The 20,788-nt window shown below is 43.7% G+C and overlaps 2 protein-coding genes across 4 annotated transcripts in view; one reads left to right on the top strand and one right to left on the bottom strand.

The window, feature by feature from the left end:
• LOC142576616 (monocarboxylate transporter 11-like) overlaps positions 1-16,331 on the bottom strand; it is a 77,396-nt gene extending 61,065 nt beyond the window's left edge. Inside the window, exon 1 of the mRNA XM_075686818.1 lies at positions 16,119-16,331. The gene's annotated coding sequence lies outside the window, so the exon portion shown is untranslated. The remainder of the gene's footprint in view (positions 1-16,118) is intronic.
• Positions 1-20,788, top strand: part of LOC142576615 (uncharacterized) — a 501,274-nt gene that overhangs the window by 9,234 nt on the left and 471,252 nt on the right. For 2 of the 3 annotated variants that reach the window (XM_075686815.1, XM_075686817.1), the window contains exon 1: positions 16,174-16,264. The exons of the other annotated variant lie outside the window; for it this stretch is intronic. The gene's annotated coding sequence lies outside the window, so the exon portion shown is untranslated. Of the gene's footprint in view, positions 1-16,173; positions 16,265-20,788 lie in introns of those variants that run through there. 3 annotated transcript variants of the gene reach the window in all.

Below are 20,788 nucleotides of genomic sequence, written 5' to 3' on the forward strand. Positions count from 1 at the left end.
TTCCCGATCTTGCAAAAGAAAGAAAAAAAGGCACTGTACGCATTAAAAAAATCACAACTGATAAAGAACACAAATCTGGCAGTTTATAAATGTCGTGATATGCTTGTTGCAGTTTCATATTCATCAGAGTTCGCACCATGGTATGAACCAATGAGGTTTCAACAGAAGGAAAAATAAATTTGACGCCAGCTTCAGCTGGTAATGGCATGTTCAGACGCCGTTAACATGTGAAACATGCTGATAACGTACAGCATGCCTCAGCTAAGATCTTTCGAGCAGGCTGGCGAGTAGTAACACTGTTCAGCCGTTTTAATTGATGCTCGACGCCGGCCTTCACCTTGGTTGCACAACTTGCGCCGGATATTCGTGACGACGGGAATCGAATTGCTTCCGTTGGCCTCGCGAGATTGGGCTGGCGAGAGTGGCAGTAAGTTAGAAATTGATGAAAGGATCAGCTCAAGAAATGTTGCTCAATGATCCGACAATTCATTGCTCGACGAGAGATCACTTAGGTTGGAAAGGAACTCTCAGAGAGTGTCCTCTGCCCCGCGATCTCCTCGGCCCCATGGAAAAGTACGATGCAAAACGTCCTCGCCATTGCTGGGTCACGTTAGGCTTCCGGTGCATTGCACATTTCATTGAAATTTCATCTTTGCGGATGTAGATGCAGTATTGAAATCAAATGGCTGTGGAGTGGCTGTAAAAAGTTGATAGCTCGAGCAGGTCAGCCAAAGCGAAAGCAAAGCTATTCGAACTCTATCAATGTTCCTTTTGTTCCTCATCAACGTTTGCATTTTAATGTAGTTATTCCGCATCTTTTTTACTGTTCTCAGCACGGGATTCAGCAAACAAGTCGAAGTAAACGGCGTAGTGAACTACCATCGCAGTGCCTAAAATGAAGACTAGGTGCGTTTACGATTTTTACAGGCGTAGGATAGGATAGAGATAACTTCAATAAAGTGCCGGCAAATGACGGTTTAACGTGTCGTGACGCTGTCCAAGCGTCGACCCGGTGTTATACGCTACTCTGCACTAGCCCAGTTGGGCCCATTTGTAGTGGGTCATGAGCCTTGTGCTTTTCGAGCGCACCCCGGGCCTGCTGGACGGCCCATTGTTTTGTGTCCTTGTCTGCAGACTGCAGTGCACGTTGATGTTCGGGCGGGTTTCAGGCGTAGAAGTGTGGTTATTATTACGCATGGGAGCCTAAACACATAGCAGCATAGTACAGACGCGCATAGTTTTTCGAAATATATAGCGTAGAATGTGGGGGTGGGGGGTCCATTTGCTGGTTTCTCCTTTACTTATGACGCCAGAAATTGTAAAAAGAGAAATATTAAGATAAATAAATGGTCGTCATTAGGAAAATTTGACTTAATTTCAACACGTCCTCAACAAAGTGTGCCTTCAACGCTTTTGAAGAACAAAACTTATGGTACATACCTCAGAGTGGTGCCCACGCGAACGGTTATTTTGCGTAGTCGTAGTGAAACACCTGTCGCAGCCAGCGTGCGGCATATCTAGGACGCTGCAGCTATGACGGCCGCCGAGGCACATGCTAATGCGGAGCGCACAGAGACGGCGCCGTGGAATAAAGTTCCCATTTTCATTACTCCATTTGAAAAACACTCATATTTTGCAGCTACGCATTACCGAAACGCCTGCTTTTGACCGTTTTAAACCATTTTAGGTCGTTATACAAGCTATGAGCCACGCTTATTTGTTTGTCGTTTCGAGCTATATTTGGCTTTCGACTGGCTTGCACAGTTAAGGTATTTAAAAGTTATAGACTTCCAGAGCCACCGAATCCCCATGGTGAAATTCTAAACTGCGTGTAATCTATCATATGCTGTGTGTCGTGTACTGCCTCGAGCCCGTGCTGGAGGCCGAGTTCGATTTGGCGCCTTCTTTGTAAACGTGTCAATTCGGAAACATGCTGAAGTTTTCTTGTTGACAGAGTAAATTCTACCAATAGGCGGCATTCACGTTCTTTCGCAGCTAGTAGAGAAAAATAAATTTAAGGTCAATGACCTCACCCTTAACAACTGAACCACCAGCTGTAATAGTAGTGCGTAAGTGAAGTATAAAGTGACGTTCATAGTTATGATTCTGAATAGGGCAGTTGGAAGAAGCAAGCTGCCTTTTATTTGCTATCTTAGCTCAACCTTACGTATTCATCGCATTTTCCTGTAAAATTTTCAGCTCACGTCAGGAATTTGGTTTATTTTCAGGCTGACAGGTCGCTAAAAGCCTTCCCAGGCCATGTTGAGAAATTAAGTTATTTCTTTACGTGCGATGACTTATCGCATTTTCTCGTTTATAAGTCGCAGTCTACAGAATTTTCGTAGGTGGGTCTCATCCACTTCAACATTCATAAATCCATGCAGGCTGGAACGATGGATATGTGTTCAGTTTTTTTTTTCTGCGAGTACCAGAAGCCGTGCGCCGCAGCATTCTTAAAGAAATATATTCTTGCCATAATAGTGGAGCGAGCGCTGGTATACAGAACGTAGCTCCTGGGGCTCGCCGTGTGTAGGCACCGCGGTGTCAGCTGTAGGGCAGCAGCTGTGAAGGCCGCCAGAGTGAGCTCGGCGATATAGCTGCTTCCGGGGCTGGAGGCCACGCTATAGCGTGTCGACATAGTTGAGTATTTTCTAATGAAAATCTAAAACTGCAGAAATAAAGCTTACTTAAATGGGTGCTCCAATTTTTACTGTTACAAAGTGGCTCCTGAGATTTGCGCGTTAGAATGAGCACCGCTTTGTTATAATCATGATCTCCTGCCCGCGCGAGAAGTTGCAGTGCTTCTAGCAAAGTGCGCCATTTTGTCTTTTTGTATTCATGTTTTCGTGCAGTTTCAGGTGTGGTCTGATCGTTCGCGTGTTCGTCCGGAGCACGCCGCACCACAGAGGCAATGGCAGTGATGGGCTTATAACGTCGATTAAAAGTTATTGAGACGCACACGACAGTTACACAGTAATGCTGCCGTTCGACGTGGCTCAAGTATTTTACAGTGCTTCGGAGGACAAGGTCTTCGATGACTTCGAGTGAAATGCAATTTATTGCGGTTTACTGCGTCCAAGAAGAGCATTGGATGAAAACTGTTTTCTGCTGGAATTGGCGCTGGGAAACATGTTGTCTGCGGAAATTTAGTGATCTGAAATTAGTAAGCTGCGCTTTTCTCAATTAGTGGACACGTGTAAATCGTTTGCTAATGGTGACCGAGTAAAACGCGTCATCGTCACCATCACCAGACGATTTTTAGGTACACTGTAGCACGAAGGCCTCTCCCTGCGATCCCACTCTGTGTGTCTTACACTCGCTGATTACAACTTGCGCCTTTAAATTCGAGTGAAAGTATTTGCGTGTTCTATATCAGTGTGACTTATGTACCATTTTTCCTTCAAAACTACAATGGTGCGAGATTCAGTCCGCCAAATACGATGCTTGAAATTTTCCAGGTCTGTATTGACATATACGACGCCTGTACGTTTTCACGTGAAGCGGGTCCTTCAATAGATCGTAGAATCGATCTGTTTTTATATCTATCTTCGCCTTTTACCCTCTGAATGAATAGATCCCAAGGGAAGGGAAGTGCAGTCGAGGGCACAAAAAATTATGTGGGGCGGAGAGGAGGAGAAATAAACTTTAATTGTAAGGATAAGGTTACGACGGAGTCATCCGAGGTGGGCGGCGTACCTAGTCCAGGATGCCGTGGGCCTGAGCCGATAGCTTGGCCCTGCTCACCAGACAATGCTGGTCTTCAGGGCTCGGACTTGTCAGCTGGGCCTTCCACTGCTCGACGACTGGTCCGATTGTCTGTGGTATCGATGCGTTGTGCCCACACTCTCATACCATGTGGTAGAAAGTATTGAGCCCAGAGCAGAAGGCGCACTTGTAAGTATACCTCGCAGGATACATGGCGTGCAGCAGGGTGCCGTGTGGGAATGTGCCGGTCCCTAGTTTGCGGATGATTACCGTCTCTTCTATTGTTAACTTGGGATGCGGGGGTTTGTGGGTCCTCCTACCCAGTCGGTAGTGGCTCAGGAAGTCGTTTTATGTTTTTCCGATGCCGTCGGGCAGGTCTGCTGGCGCTCGTGTAGAGTTCGGAAATTTTCATCCGCAAGTTTGCATAAGCTAGAGCAAAGAAGGGGTAATTCTAGCACGCTAACTAAAGTAGGCTTATGATGATGATGATGATGATGATGATGATGATGATCTGTCTGTCTGTCTGTCGGTCTCTTTTTACATCTATTTATATACCTAGCCTGTTGCGCAAATCCCGAGGCCAAAGTTGCCTAGCCGCTTGGACCACTGAATAGTTCTCTTCCCCGTGATAGCTTCGTTGTCGTCCCATCGTCATCATTCCAGCTTCGTTATCGGACTCTGCTCATCCCATCGTCGTTGCACCTTCTACGCCGAACCAGTGGCCTATTTTGTGAAAAAGCGTGGGCCACTGGGTATGTGATCGTGATGCCGTGGTGGTCGTTGCATCATCATCATCCGACTTTTCCTATTCCAATCTCGTCACGCCGCCAACGCCATACTATTACCGTCAGTAGTTGTCGTGCATTTATTCTCACGCGACCATGGTGATGTATTTGTCACGGTTGTTCCATTGTCGTCATTCCAACTTTGTCGCCAGACTGTCCTCATGCCGCCACTTCATACTGTTGTCTTTACACAGTGTTCATACCTCCATGGAGTCATTACATCATCAGCTTTCGCTAAGCTGTTGATTAGCCGCAATCAGCACATTCAGTAACCGTCGTTGCGTTGTCGTCATGCCATCGCCGTTGCTTTTCCCTTTAACGTCAATTTTCTTCTTCATTATACGTTAATCATACCCTCAGCATGCAATTGTCATTATGCCGTCATTGTCACGTAGTCGTTTTCAGAAAGTCTCTATCATGCATCCTTAGTGAGAACGTCGTCCTCATGCCGTCGTAGTTCTGCCATTACCATAGCTTAAGCGTCACAATCCCACTCTTGACATGTAGTTCTCACGCCGTCGACGTAGTACAGGTTTCATAATACAATCGCGTCATACCATTGTCGTCGTGCTGTCGCCGACCCCTTGTCATTTTACCATTTTCATTAATTCGATAAGGCCTTCCCATTGTCGTCAAGGCTTCGTCATCATACTCATAATCATACTTCGTCTTGATTATGTGTGTGAAATTACTTACAATTAATTACGCTGGAATAATTAGCAGCATGAGCATTTTTTGTAACTTTGGAAGCAGCTATGAATTTCTAGGAGGGCACGCTTCAAATATTCGCCCTGAGATCAATGGCTCGATCCCTTGCTTCAAAAGTTTGTTTATCTAACTTTTTTATCTACTTGGTATCTATTACGTGGCCTAATTTTCAAATATGTGACTCTGTGTTAAAAAAAAATCTTGAGGACTCCATTTATCTTATCTTCCCTATGTTTTACGGATTTCGCAGGAATTTCGTGAGCCACCTGGTATACTGTGACTTGATAGTTGAGCTGATGGGTTTCGGAAGCCTACTTCAACACAATCTAAGGAAAAATAAAGAAAGCGTCAGAGTTTCAATTCCTTCAGATATGAACTCACCGCGACACCAGCATTGTCTTACAGCGAAGATGGCCACTTTATTTTTGTTTGCCTGCGTTTTTCTGAACCACTTGCACTCGCCGGCCATAAAGCAATGAAAAAAAAAAAAGCCACCGGTTACAAATTTCTTGCTTGACGTAAGGCATGAATGGAGTAACCGAAAAAAATTATTATATTAAGGAAGAATATGTAGAAGATGAATAATTTCGTATATTTTAAAAACATAGTTTCTGATATATCAAAGAATGAAAGTTGTTTAGATATGTGTACTGTGACTTTATCTCCATTTTAATGTACGCCTCTTGCTTTCTGGATAGCATTCCAAAGGATCTCTGGGGATTCGAAATATTTAGTCAGATATTCCATGCATGTTTAGATAGAGTAGATTTGTTCACAGCAAATGCATTTCAATATAAACGTTTTCCTAAGAGCAGCTTTTCCAGACGCCCATGAAACTTCTTTTTTGGAGTCAGTCACACGTTTTATTTTTTGAATACATTTTAGTTGGACGAACTTTGTGCGTCACCCGTCATATGCAACAAGTACCTTGGAGTTCAAATCGCTAACCATCTATCAAGGCGCCTCCACAGAGACTAGATTTCTAACAACGTTAAGCGCACGCCTGGCTATCTGCGTCTGAGTTTTTACTCTGCATCATCTTCTCTTAAACTCTCTCTTTACAGAGCACTTGTTAGACTGAAGCTGGAATACGCCATTGCGATTTGTGACACTGCTCAGCTCACTGTTATTAACACACTTCAGTGTATTTAGAACACAGCCGCTCATCTTATTCTTTATAATTATTCACGTCATGCCAGCCTCACGTCGAGGACGATAGGCTTAAGCTTCCAAATCTTTCAGTGCGTCGCCGGTGGTCCTGTCTTGGCCTGTTCCATAAATTTTACCATTATAGCCCTCTTATAAAAGAAGTTATTTTTGCCACACCCAACCGCACTTCATCCAGGTCCGACCACAAGCACAAAGAAGTTCCTGCCACCGGTACAAATTTGTTTAGCGATTCCTGATGCGCAATTACAAGTGGCGAATGGAACCATCTTGATGCCTCCCTCACTCACATCACGGGCTCTGCCTTAAGTATTTTTTCTCTCCCATTCCTCTCTGTAAAGCAATCTGGCCTTTAGGGAACTTAAAATAAATAAATAAAAAAATACCTATTGAAGTGCGCCTCTTCTTTGTGTTGTCGTGCTGAGCTTACCTATTGGGCAATGTAGTACCGAGAAATTATGCGAAACACCTATAATTTCTATTTCTATAATTAAGTATGAAAATGTCCAAGCACCTCCCTGTCCGACTTTTTTCAGCGTGGTACTTGAAAAGACATGTAAATTTGAAGCTTCCTAACGCCATTATTGAAACTCAGAGTTTGCGCAAATAAACCTTCAGGACGCAAATCCCCCAGTCGGCGTATTATTTCGAGAACACGGCCACCATTTGCAGGAGCATGCACGGCGTTAGCCAGTTAAGTTAACTATAATAAGTTACTCTATAAGCAGAGTCTGCTCAACGTGGGAAGTGACTTTCATATGATATGCCCTAGATGCGTAGACAGAATTTTGTAACGAAAAGATATCGACAATCTTTTTATAACATTTCACAAAAAGTAAATGCCCACCGCTATTGGTCAAGGGGGGTAAGATAATCATGTGCCCTGGAGAAACCTATAGTTAACTGCAAAGCTAACAACGCAATGCTGTCAGCATAAACATAAAATCTGTGTTTCAATGCATACGCGTAAAAATACTTTAATATTTTCTTGAATCCCGGCAGTATGCATAAATTATCTCCCTAGACGAACATAACTTGCATGAAAAGTCAAAGCCTAACATTACATCAGTAAACTTCTTATTTGCAAAATTTTCTGTAGGCATATACGTATATCAGAAGACTGAAGGTTTTCGACTTTATAAAAGAAACTTGAAAATAGCTGTCTTTTCATTTAAATGGAAACGCTTGCAAGTGATCAGCCAACTTGAACTACGCTGCCTATGACAGGCGGAACTGTGCTGCTTAAAAAATAAACAAGCATAGGTCGCGATAAAAAACTGCTGCAGAAGTTCTGAGATTTGTCTACTAACGCGTAAGCATTGTTTGACTCGGCTGCTACTTCCCTATTACTTGATATTTGGCCAGCGTATGCAATTCAACCCATCGCTACCAGTCACCTACTATTACACTATTATAACGATTACGTGTGTTGACCAATTATGCATTTGTTTCCCAGATATATCTTATCAAATGAGCCGAAACGCTGTGGCAATCGTTTGTTTTTCACAGAAAACAGCTTTTGCTTATTTTCCTTTATGTTACGACCTTGAGGCGGCAAAGGCTACGTCACTAGCTTTTCTTTTTTTTAAACACTACGAATTATCTGCTATTACAATATGATAAGGATTAAATGTGTCAATTTTTTTATTTTTCACTTTGTTGTGACTTTGAAGTGGCGACGGCGACGTAACCAGATTCTTTTTCCTTTATTTTCTAATAATCATCTCCTGTTACCCTATTATACCGATTGCATGGATTAACTTCCTTTTCTTACCTTTTTCCTTACGACCTTCAAGCGGCGACGGCGACGTAAGACGTTTATTTTTGTTTTGTCTTTTCTAACCCTACCAATCGTCAACTATTACCCTAATATAACCATTACATGTGTTAACTTCTTTATTTTCCTTTTTTCTTAGAACCTTCAGGTGGTGACCGCGACGTAACCGTTCCTTTTTTCCTCTTTCTGATCTTACTAATTGTCTATGATTACCCTATTATAACCATTGTATATGTTAACTTATTTATTTTCGTTTTTTGCTTACGACCATGACGCGGCGACGGCGACGTTACACGTTTTCCTTTCTTTCTTTTTTGCTAACCCTACCAATCTTCTACTATTACCCTACTACAACCATTACATGTGCTCACTTCTTTGTTCTGCTTTCTTCTCACCGACGCCGCAGCTTTTTTTTCGTTACCTTTTTTTAAGACTACCGATAGCCTACTATTACCCTGGTACAACCATTACATGTGTCAACTTTGTTTTCCTTTCTTTTGATGACCTTCACGTGGTGACTGCGACGTAGCAGGTTTTCTTGTTTTATTTTTCTAACGCTACCAATGGCCTACTATAAACCCTATTATAGCCATTACATATGCTAACTTCTTTGCTTTCTTTTCTTTTTACTACCTTCACGCGACGGCAGCGACGTAACAGGTCTTTGTTTTCTTTTTGTCTAACGCTACCAATCACATACTACTACCCTAATAAAATGATTACATGAGTCAGCTTTTCTTTTCTGCTCTAGGGAAAAGCTTCTCAGGACCTTGTAATTACAGTTATTTGTCTGTCTGTCTGTTCTATTTACGACCTTCACGTGCAGACGGCGACGTAACCACTTTTTGTGTTTTTTTTTTACCGTGACCAGTCATATACTACGGCACTATTGTAAGCATTAGATGTGTTAACTTCTTTATTTTCTTTTTTTGTTAAGACCTTGATGCCGCGAAAGCAACGTTACCAGCTTTCTTTTTCTTTTTTTTTTGCTAAGCCTATCAATCAATGTAGCTCACATTGACAACGGCCTGTCATGCTGTGGTGCATGATAAGAATCTCGGTACGAAGTATTTCTTTTCTACCGCTACCATTCATTCCCGATTACACTTGTATAACAATTGCATGTGTAAACTTGGCCAAATATGCTTTTATTTTGCAGTTATCACTTATGACGAAACGGACAAATCTTCTTGGGGTACTAGCGAAACGATGCTTGGGCACTAAAAGCCGCTCTTAAGCTTTTCACTTAGCAAAAGCGAGGTACGTGGGATATGCCCACATTTTTTTTTCTGCGAGGTGATGTGCCATGCCGAAAAAAAAAATGGCTGAAGATGACCGAAGATTGAAAGGGCTGAATATGACCGCGTGTCTAAGCACACGGAGCGCTTTAGCTTCTGACTTCATCCACACTTATTTCACCCGCTTGCTTTCTTTTGTTTGTTTGTTTTTTCTCTTCACAAGTGGCACATATTCATCGTAAGGGATCGGCCAAGAATTGGGTGGTTTTGAGAAAATGGACGATAGAAGCCTAGAAAAAAAATGTTGGGTAATATATATTCTACTCGGTGCTCAAATTGGATTAGTCATCATACTTAAAGGAACTGAAAAATAGATAAATAATTATTATAATTGGCTCTTTCAGTAAGGTAGCCTATTGGTGTTAGGAATGAAGTCTTTCAGGGCTGTGCAAACAGTCTGGTAGATTTACTGTAAAGGGGAAGCTCGAAGGATAGCGAGGCTGGGACTGAGGCCAAGCTTGTTTATAGGAACCTCGAGCATCCTTTTTTTTTTTTACTGAGGAAAATGGACGGCATTCAAGGAAGAAGTGGTCTACAGTTTCCGGTTCCGCACATTGCATACACAAAGAGCACGCCGCCAAACCAGCGCTGTGTATATAAAAATTTTCGTGTTGGGATGCGGCACTGTATTCTCGTTTGTGTAACTTCTAATGTGTGTCTAGGGCAGTTTTTACGACTCCAAGGGTATAGTAGGCGGTGGTAGTCAGAATGCGAGGCCAGGTGAGCTTTATATAAATCGTCCATCCTTCTTAAGTCTCTAAGCATTGCGGCAGTAATACAGGCAGTTGGGGTAACGTCAGGAATTAATGGCCACCTAAGGAAACTTTTGCTAATGAGTCCGCACACTCACTCAAAAGCAAACCTTTGCGCCGAGGCACCCAAATTAAAGAAAAGTAAACGCAAATGAGACGAAGCAAAGATAATTATAGCTTGCAAAGCTTTTTAATCCTTACTCATTGTATGCGATGAACAAAGGGAGGATGAGTCCGTGATAAAGAGCGACTGATGAATGAGAGTTCAATTTGCGCAGTGCGAATACGAGAGCTAAGAATACTGCTAGATAGATATAAGTAAAAGCAGGAAGTCTAATAGAATATGACCAACCTTGCACATGCGAAAAGATTAATATACTTGCCTTTTCATTGCTATTTCAGGCATGTGTAGGTATTATAGCGTTGGTCTGACTACACATATAGTGACCATCCAACGAGTCACTGAGAAATCCTCAAGATAAAGATTTGGCAGAATTTGGATAGATGTTATAAAAAAGTGATAATTTCTCCAGAATGATGGAGCATCGATTGCGACAGCAATTTAGCAGACAACCCCACAACGGAAGGATGACACCTTTATTGGCTCTATCAACTTGTAAACTTTCAATTGATAACTACATTAACAAGCATTGTGTCAGCGCGCACACCAAACATTAACACAATGCACTAGGTGACCGCGGAAACTCGCTGTCGTAATGCTGGCGTGAGGAAAGCGCGGCAGCAGCGGAAGAAGTTACCTTCGCGCTGTCTATCGCTTGAAGAAAATGTGAGCACCAAGAGCGCTCAGCACGCACAAAGCTAGCAGGCATAGAAGCGACTATACTCTACCCCAAACGCACTTTGATACGGCCGCGCCACCAGCCGCCACGTACGCAGCTGCAGCCGGAGTAGAATGACCCCGCTCCTCCCCTTGTGCATGCCCTCATCCCAGAGCCTCGCAACGCTGGGTGTCTCACGCGCGGCAGACGACGGCGCACTTCCTCCCCGCTCTCCTCCCTTGCGCGCGGGCGAGATTAAGCCGCATTCTCCGGCTCCACTCGCACGCTCTCGCTCGCACATATTGGACATTCAAAAATAAAGTGGGCTGACGAATAAACACTGCCTGATATCTTCCAAAATTGGATTCGTGCGGTGGCAGAAAGGTTTCGACTGTTAGCTGCAGAAGCCTATCCATTATCCAAAACACTCGCGCCTCAGATGTAGCACAGCAGTCGCTATGACTTCGGGGAGGCCTAGGCAAAAGCGAAGCGCATCTTGTTCTTAATAGAACAAGTGGACGAATCTTGTAAGGGGTACGTCCAGCGAGCAGAACAGACCCAGCAGGAGCAGACGGAAAGACAGGGAGGTAGCCAGTTCTAAGACCAGCTGGCTACCCTGTAGAACACACGCAAGTTCTAATCTTGGCGTGATGTACATGCTGTATATCATTAGCAGTGCGTCTCTTCACATGCCGGACCGATTATTGCTGAGCGATCGTAATAATCCAAGAGCACGGGCCCCTTTTGTAGCAATATGCTTTCCTTACAGTGATTTCTTTTTTTCTTTAGCGTTATCAACACCGTTGCTGACGCAAGCAACATAGGAATGACCTGTCGAAGATTATTAAAGCAGGTATAAAAGCACTGAGGACAACACAAGGGAAAACAGCAGAGGCGTTTCAATGTACCCGTCGTGGTGGCTATGGCGTTCCACTGCTGAACATAAGGTCTAAGGTTCCATTCCCGGCCGTGTTTGCCGCGTTTTCTTGGGGGCGGAACGCAAGAAAAACGCTCGTCTACCATGAAATATGTGCACGTTAAACAACACCAGGTTGTCGAAATTAAGCGCGCACACTGCCCTGGCGGCCTCCCGTAGCCCCAATGTTGCTTTGAGACGTGAGACCACCCATACGCAACGAGCGTTTTAAGTTAGCAAGCACCGTTGTACTTGTTCTCATTATACACACTTATTTATTTGAGCCACTTAGTTTCGGACACTAGTGCACCATAACAGATATCCTGTCATACGGGCGTTCTCGGCCAAGAGTTCTTAGTAACCTTAAAAAGCTATCTGCAAAGGCCGGGATAAAAAAGGCAGTTCCTAGATTCTACAAAACTTGCGATTTTAAGCCGTTACTTTCCTTATTGCTCATTCTATGGTGCACTACACGTAAATAATAATAATAATAATAATAATAATAATAATAATAATAATAATAATAATAATAATAATAATAATAATAATAATAATAATAATAATAATAATGTTTATTTCCCATCAAGCAAGATGGAGGAGGTCGGGAATGACGCAGGTCGGGAATGGCACAGAGCCCTGCAAATTTGCATAGAATTCCGTAGTGGTCAATTTGCTTTAGTAACTATCCGCAGATTTGCATGTCGCAGCGAAAGAAAGTATTTCGAATTTCGGTATTCCTATAGATGAATAAAATATCATCTCCTCTGCCTCTACATTAGGCTGTAGCTGCAGGAACATATGCATGACCTCTTTGAGACACGTATATACCTGGTTCTCGATGTGATAACCATATTCCTAAAAAATGGCGTTGCGATATTGAGGCATCCCATATAGCATCTTAAGTAAATAAAAATAAAGGAGGCAGGTGATGATGATGATGATGAATTTTTGCCATAGCTCGCATCCACAAATGGGTATAGGCCCATTATGGTATAACTGGTGTAAATTCTTATTTGAAACGATAAACGCAAAATAAAAGAAACAAAAATAAAAAAGGAGATGTTGCAACAACTAGACTGGCTTGCGAGCGAGCAGTCAGACTAACTCAAAGGTGAATGTCGAAAGAGGCTACAATGAAGAAGAAATTATTGTAAATAAAGAATTTAGAGAAACGAATTTAGATCAAATAATTCATATTTGATATCTAGAATAAAGATACAATAATTAGCAGGGCAATTGTTTTCTTTCAGATAAATAATCAGATACTGCGGAGCAAAAGTCTCTGTGACTACAGCTTAGTGACGAGGTCCAGAGATGATAACACTGGTATACTCAACCCTAAACCAAGTTTACAGAGTGGAGCTTCGAGTAATATCTTCCTCTGGTGCGAATATCGTCTCCACGGTAAAAAGTAGTAGTCCACTGATTCAATTTCCTTAAAATTGTGGCATAGAGGAGACGTCGTCAGAACAGTTCTATATCAGTTACGGGATGTGTCAGCGTAGTCTCCTGTGGGTAACTTCCAAGTGCCGAGAATGACACTACTGTTTATTCCTGGAAAAGCCGCAACGCTGAAAGTCTGGATGGTATCACCGATACTTTGCTTAAATAATTTCGCAAATGAAAGTTTATGTATCTTGATGCAGTGACGTAAGCTGTATCTGGCAAAACAGGAGCCAAAGGTCCGCTTAAAGGCTTTCTGGCTAACAATTCTGACATATCGTTTAAGTATAAAGCACGGCGACAAGGAATCCACAGCAAATTAATTCTTTTTTTTTAATTTATAGGGACTAAATTTGGAAACGTTCTTGAGATAGCTGTATTTGTTGCCGTGGAAAGCGACACACATGCCATTAGAGAATCTGTAACTACGAGAGCTAACGATTGATTAGCGGGAACTTTGAGCACCGCTAGAACGTTAGCTAATAATTCTGGTATCAAAACAAGCTTGTAAACGGGAAGGCGAATAGAAAAGGACCACCAAAGAGAATGAGAAAAAATGCCTACGCCTGGCCTTCTCTTCAGACAGTGAAGCATCAGTGGGTATTATATTACTTATTTCCTGGCGAGAAAGGTAAACTAGTAATTAGTCATTTATTTATTGGTATGGCATTAGTTTAGCATTTGAGGAGAAAATATCGTCAAATTCTATGTGTATCGCGGATTGACCTGTTGGTTGAACCCGTTGAATTTGCATATTCAATGGTTTTAGCAGTGACTGTACGAGTGATTCTTAAAAAATGAACTTGCTTTAATAATGAAACCATATAATGTTTTTCTTTAAAGAGAATCGTAAATTTTTAGGTACGTTTGGACTGTAAAGATCCTGAATCTACTTTCTAAACATGGTATTCTCGCATCTATATACAGAATTCTGTTTGGAACAAACCTAGGGGGTTCAAGGCACAATCACAGAGATTCCCTTTTTAATAAAATCAGAGGCTGAATTTTATAATCTACGTTGCCGGAAAACAAGACACACCCAAATTCCATGATGGGTCGGGCATACCTTTTGTACATCCTAAATAATGTATGTCTTCGCTGCCAATATCGTCGATTACTGACCTTACGCAACCAACCCATGGCACTACGTGCCTTAGACGCGACTTTTTCAATGTGGTTTCTTCAGTTTAGCGCCCCACCATGCGTGATTCCGATGCATTTAGGAGAATTCACCTGGGGATGAAGATGAACTATTGGAGATACAAGAGTAAACTGAGAACGATGACTAGTCTTTCCATCTTCTTTCTCGAATTTACTCTTCGTCTTTTCTCACATATTATTTCAATTTCGGCTTTGAAAACCATTGCCCAACATTGAAATGTAATAGCCCAAGAAGAAGCATGTGCATTGCCATTCCAATTCATTTTAATGCCTCCCAAACTTGCTGCCCTTTTGTTAAAGAAACCTTTTTTCTCCAAAAAATAGGAATGCAGGCCCGCTGAAGTTTGTCACTTGCAAATTTTTGTATTATTTCCAGAATCCAATAAATTCCCTTTTTGGCTTTTCCGATTCTGCACCATGCTCTCATTATGAGACTCTGTTTGTAGCACAATAGAGCCAAGGGCCCCATGTCACCAAAATACGGTGTCAGTCACGGCGTGGGCGAAGTTTTCCGTGAGCGAAACATACAGTGTATATATATATATATATATATATATATATATATATATATATATATATATATATATATATATATATATATATATATATATATATATATATATATATATATATATATATATATATATATATATATATACGGTATACGCGGGCAATATTGCCACGCCATTCTATCACTACATTTGCTTATACCTTGTCTCATATTCGTGATATAGTTATTCCTCGGAAGTTAGAGAATGACAGGCCACTAACAAATGTCATGAACGAAAACACCAACAGTACGCCTTTTATGATAATGATTCTCAGATATTATTATTAAAAGCGCGAAACAATATCAGAAACCTGAAATTGGGTTAATATTTGTTTTTCTCCACGCTGTGCACTACCTCAGGAATCTGCCCGCGCAACCCGCGCTAGAGGCCGCGTGCCTATCAGAAAGCTTGCGTGTGCATAGCGGACGCCGGCAGAGTTTCGCAGTCGGTATTACAGGTACGTAAGCTGCAGTTGCCGGAAGGTGTGAGAAGCAGTCAGAGATGTTTGAATGCTGTGGTGTTCCACTCTTAAAGGCGAAGCTTAAGCGTCCACCTAATTTTGAGTTCATTGAGATGTAAGTACCCGATAGCTTTTGCATATATATCGCTGACAATGAAATGACAGCTGCCTCAACCGGCATTGAAGACGCGTTCTCGAGTTTGGACAAGATTGTGTTGGGTTGTGAGTCTTTGAATAGGGACCCACCCTGCAGCGCTCCATTCCCGTCATTTTTTTCCCTCCCGACAATAAATTTTTATTCCTCCTCCTCGAGCGTGGCAGTACAACAGCAAAATTCACGAAAACTGCACAATAATTAGCTCTGTCCTACTTTCACTTACAAGTGGTTGGAGCTGGTCAGCGGAATAGTTGTGGCGCGTACTTAGAAGGGGGGAGGGGAGGGTGACAGTGATTCGCATGGTTAAAAAAACGGACATTGACACGCGAGTGAATGAGTGAAATCCCGGTAGTGGGTAAGCGTCACGCTACACGGAATGAGCGAGCAAACAAACCAACGAGCCTAGCACGTCGAAGAGGAAGAGGTGGCCCCGGCTCGTGCGGGAGTCTCGCGACGTACCGTGTTGGCGGCGGAGGCGGCAGCAGCAGCAGCGGCGTTCCAAGGTCCGGGCCGAGAGCTCTGCAAGGCCGACCCCCGTTGGCGTAGGACCTCCGGCCTGCTGAGTAACTTCGGGGGACAGCGGCGCGCCGCCAGGCACTGCAAAGGTAAGCGGCGCGTCTCCTTTCGCGCTCTTCCGAAGCGCTGTCAGCCTGAGCTGATCCGCCGCCGAGGTGTCACATCGCGACGTGGCGCGAGGCGATAGGGCCCGGTTTGTTCAGTGGCCGGCTTCCGTGCGACGCCGCCTCCACCGCAGCGCTTTCATTCTAGCGCAGCGAGATAAGCCGTGGAGGGAAGCTTGGTGAGGAACGCAGTTTCCGAGCAAAACTAGTAGTGGTATACTGAAAAGATTTTGTGCCAAAAAACAACACACACCTTGTGTGCGTTCTTTTTTGGGGCAACATTTTTCAGTATGCAAGGTCGTCAACTAGCCCAGCAGTTAACTCTACTAGTAGTGGTAACTCAGACGCTGCGACAGTCCGGCTCGCACGGGAATGATGGTTAGTATGCGGATTTTGTCTGATCCTGGGCCTTGTGGCCTCCGATGTTCACGTGGCTTTTACTTCTTAGCATTGACATTTACTGGCTAATTCAAGTGCAACTTTTCCGCACGCAGAGGACACTGAGATGGTGAACACATCCATTACAGCTGTGAACGGTTGTATTAGTAACGCTGTATTTTATTGAAATAAAGAATTTTTGATGCCAGAAAATCGTTCGAAGCTTGAAAGGTGAAGAAAAAGCCCAAACCTCAACTACGAAGCTATGTGCTAACCATCATACACGTGCTAGCTGAACCCCTATTGCAAACTCCCAGGACAAGAGTAAAGCCAGCATAGATTATATCGTATGGACTTCATAGCTTAGATCATATTTGCATGACCATGCCTTATTTGTGATGTGTCTACATGCTTTTTTCTAGTGACGCCCCATTTATTCATATATCTTGAGTATATGTTAGAACAAAAGTTATCCATGCGCACAAAGAAGGCAAAGTCTTAGTAGCTTAAGTAAATTTATACCCTATGTGACTAGGACATGCGCAGTAGCAGGATAGTTGCTTTAAATGCCAGTTGTTTCTATAAAGGATGCCAGAAATCTTAGTGTATGGCAATATTATTTTTACGTATTATGTTTCAATATTGCGCCCTTTGCAGGTAAACAGATTTAGTTGTTTATAGCGCATGGCAGCGCGATTAACAACGCTGGCGTGAAGCGGACAGTTCCTGCACTGTAGTGAAACGTCACCCTATAGTTGAGCAACGCTTTCACAAAGTGACCGCATAATTGTACACAGTACCCGAGCATGTGGCAGACAATACTTTGTGGTAATCATTGGGCGCTATAAGATAAAACTATTCCAAACTTTTCTATTCAATTTATGCAATCAGCCCTCCGCCATTGGTGAAAAAGTTTTTTGGACCACCCGCACTTCACCTGTCACGCGACGTCACGAAAACCACGATAGCTCCCCGTTTGATATCAAGTGTACACAGTCATTGTGCATGATTTGACCGAACAAAAGAAAAACAGTTGTTTCTGATTTCGACGCCATTTCAGCATTAGCCCTCGGTTAATTGTCAAAAGCTTTCGGGTGACACCCACTTCACCTGCCTGTCACGCGACGTCGCAAAACTTCAAAAAGTCACAGCCTCAAAATGATATGTACGCGTTAAAGATGCAATAATATGCCGAACGAAACTGAATTTTCTTCTGAATAGGTGCAGTCTGCCCCGTTCCAAAAGGAATAGATGGCTGCCGCCGATTGCTCAGGCACTGGCTAGTCGCACCTGCCGGAAGGCATCGGTTTATTTGCGTATAACTTTTTGCGTGGCCTTTTAAGGTTTTTGAGAACTTTAGGCACGTTTAGGACCTCGTTCTACGAACTCTTCTTTACTGAATATCCGTTTTAGCGTCATTCTTAAGCTTCCGTTGCATGCCGCCGCGATTTTCGACCAGCCAACGCAAGCTAAGCAAAAGAGAGCGGACCAATCGCAGACGCCGGCACCATGCCCTTTATCCGGTTATCGATTTTCAGTGCAGTGACTCGGCCCCATCAAATTCCTCTCCACTTGAGTTTGCTCCTCGCCTCTTCTCAGCCAATTAGATAAAACAACCAGCTCAGAGTAGGCAATTTAATTCGTTTTTCAAGCAAACAAAGGTGATCGCCTATGAACGAAGAGATCGTTTGATTGGTTTGTTTAGAAAACCCTGCTGTGACTGCGTGATGCTTGCGTCGGCGGTTGCGCAAATTTGACGTCAGGGGATTGGAACAAAAACTTATTGGAGTCGTTTTACGTTATAGGGCCCATGATGTTCACAACAACAATGTCTGCTGCAAGATATTCACGGAGACAGCCAAACCACGAATCTGTTTCCGGCATGTTGTGACAGTTACGTGGCTCTGTTCTATTACAATTGAGAACATTTCGGTACAACATCTTGTTTATAAATTTCAAACTACTGCTACAGGTTTATGCAGTTGAAGTGCTAACTGGTTCGGCGGCACTTAGCTAAATGGGTGCCGCGGAAATATTGTTACGCCTGCACATAAACTATCAAACTACGTTGACGGGGGGAACGACACTGCAGTAGGAGACCAACGCGCGCTGTGTTTGCTCGGCGCGCATATCTTGGCGTGTTTGTAGCCGCTTCTCTTCCTAGCCCTTCGACGTTCGCAAAGGTTATCGCTATGTGCTCTTGTTACTTAGGTCTGCTGTTGGCACGATGTAAAGCTGCGGTTTCTACAATAGAGGAACCATACTTCGTGGTTGAAAAAAAGAACGGCAGGTGATGGTTTATATGTAGGCTTTAAAACGCCGTGAGGGACAGCATTGTCCCGCTCACCGCATGTACGCGAACTGAAGCACACATATTTCTCTACGAACAAACTTCAAAATTGTGCAAAGCTAAATGAAATCACCAAAGAAACATACACAAAAAAGTAAATAGGGTTTTCGTCGATAAAGTGAACATTCTGTTCAAATATGGCATCAAAGCAAAGCAGAACATAAATGCAGATGACCATCCACTCCCCACTTATCTGCAGTTAATCAGCCAGAGTTTAATTCAGGTGCTCCCTGTTGTCAGCACTCGAGCTTCGGCTTTTTTTTTCTTTCTGCACCGTTGGCGTCTTCTAAAATAACGTCAGAAACAATGAAACCACGAATTTAATTGTTTCCGGCATGTTGTGATATACTCGCGGACAACTTTCTGTGGTTATGAAGTGAGAGTTACGGGGGGTGGCTACTGCACATGTGTTACCGCGCGAAGTTGTATGGCATCGTTTGACAGTGCTTTGGTTGCTCGGAAGAGGCACTGAATCCACGCAGTTTCCACGTGCGACGGTTTCACGTTTCCCCAAACGCGGAAGGGGAAGGCCTCAAAATAAGTAAACCTTTACACTCCGTCGTGTGTTCTGTCTTGTTTAACTGTTGCTAATGAGGTGAACTAGGGTGGTTGCTTGGGCTAGTTGGTAATTCATTTTGTTTTCTCTTCCCCAGCCTAAACTAATGTTGACTAAAACGCGGGAGTCTTTCCAGAGGCGCTCTCATTTGTGCGCGCTTTGCCTTTGTAGATTTTCCTTCATAGCCACAAAATGTTGCCAGCATGTATAGTAAAGCGGGAGAAATTTCGGCTGGTGGTAGATGGAAACTGAAGAAAGCGTAGAGGTGGAGAACGCGACAGGCAAGGGCTCGGGCCAGTGCCATCGTGCGCAGCTTATGAACGTCAGTATGTCTTCAACGTCGTTTTGGGGACCGTGAAACCTTGGAGAAGACTGACGTCCTACACCGACGATGGATCGACTGCGACGCAGCAGAGGCATACTTCGAGCCACTGCTACAAGGCTCATCTCGACTGCCGCAGAATCGCTACAAGCCGAGTATCCTTCGCCGTCCAACCTGCATATGATTTGATGATCTGGAGGAGAAGGGCTTTGCACTTGCTGCGGTCAACAGCGGTGACGGGTATGAGGCGGAAGTCACGATAGATCTCCAGTACCGCGAAAAAATCTACAGCACCATGAGCCCGGTGCGCTTGTTTTGAATTCTGCTGCGAGGGCCGGAGACAGCGCGACCCGGAGCCTAGTGAGCGAACCCATCACCCAAGGTGTCTCCACTCAACCAAGTTTCCGAGCACCGATGCAACAAGTTGCCCTACCAAGGCTGCAGGTACCTGTTTGCTCCGGTAACATTCGCTAGTAGCAGGGCTTCTGGGGAAATTTCGAGGTCGCCACCCATACCAACCGCGAGTCGTCCGACATTGAGAAGTTGTCGTGTTTAAGATCGTACTTAACTGGAATAGCGAATCGTTGCTGTGCACCTGGCGGATGCCAGCTACGCGGTAGGGAGGTTCGGTCATCCTACCACGCTCATTAATGACTACATTGCCAGTTTGCTTACCATCGCGTCCGTTGCTAGTTTACCTCAAATAGTAGCTGCGAGAACTGTGCGAAAAGGTGCACTTTCGTACAAGATACCTTGACAGCCTCGCAGTTCCAAGGTGAGAATACGTGGTCAAACTTCATAGTGTCCTTATGCGATCACTCCTCGAAGATATCGCCATTATCTACGGTCGATGCTCGAAGGAGGCTGAGGTCGACGGCGGCGCTACTCCGAGGACGTGGCAAG

Source organism: Dermacentor variabilis, chromosome 3 (genome assembly GCF_050947875.1).
Source record: "Dermacentor variabilis isolate Ectoservices chromosome 3, ASM5094787v1, whole genome shotgun sequence".
Taxonomy (NCBI): domain Eukaryota; kingdom Metazoa; phylum Arthropoda; class Arachnida; order Ixodida; family Ixodidae; genus Dermacentor; species Dermacentor variabilis.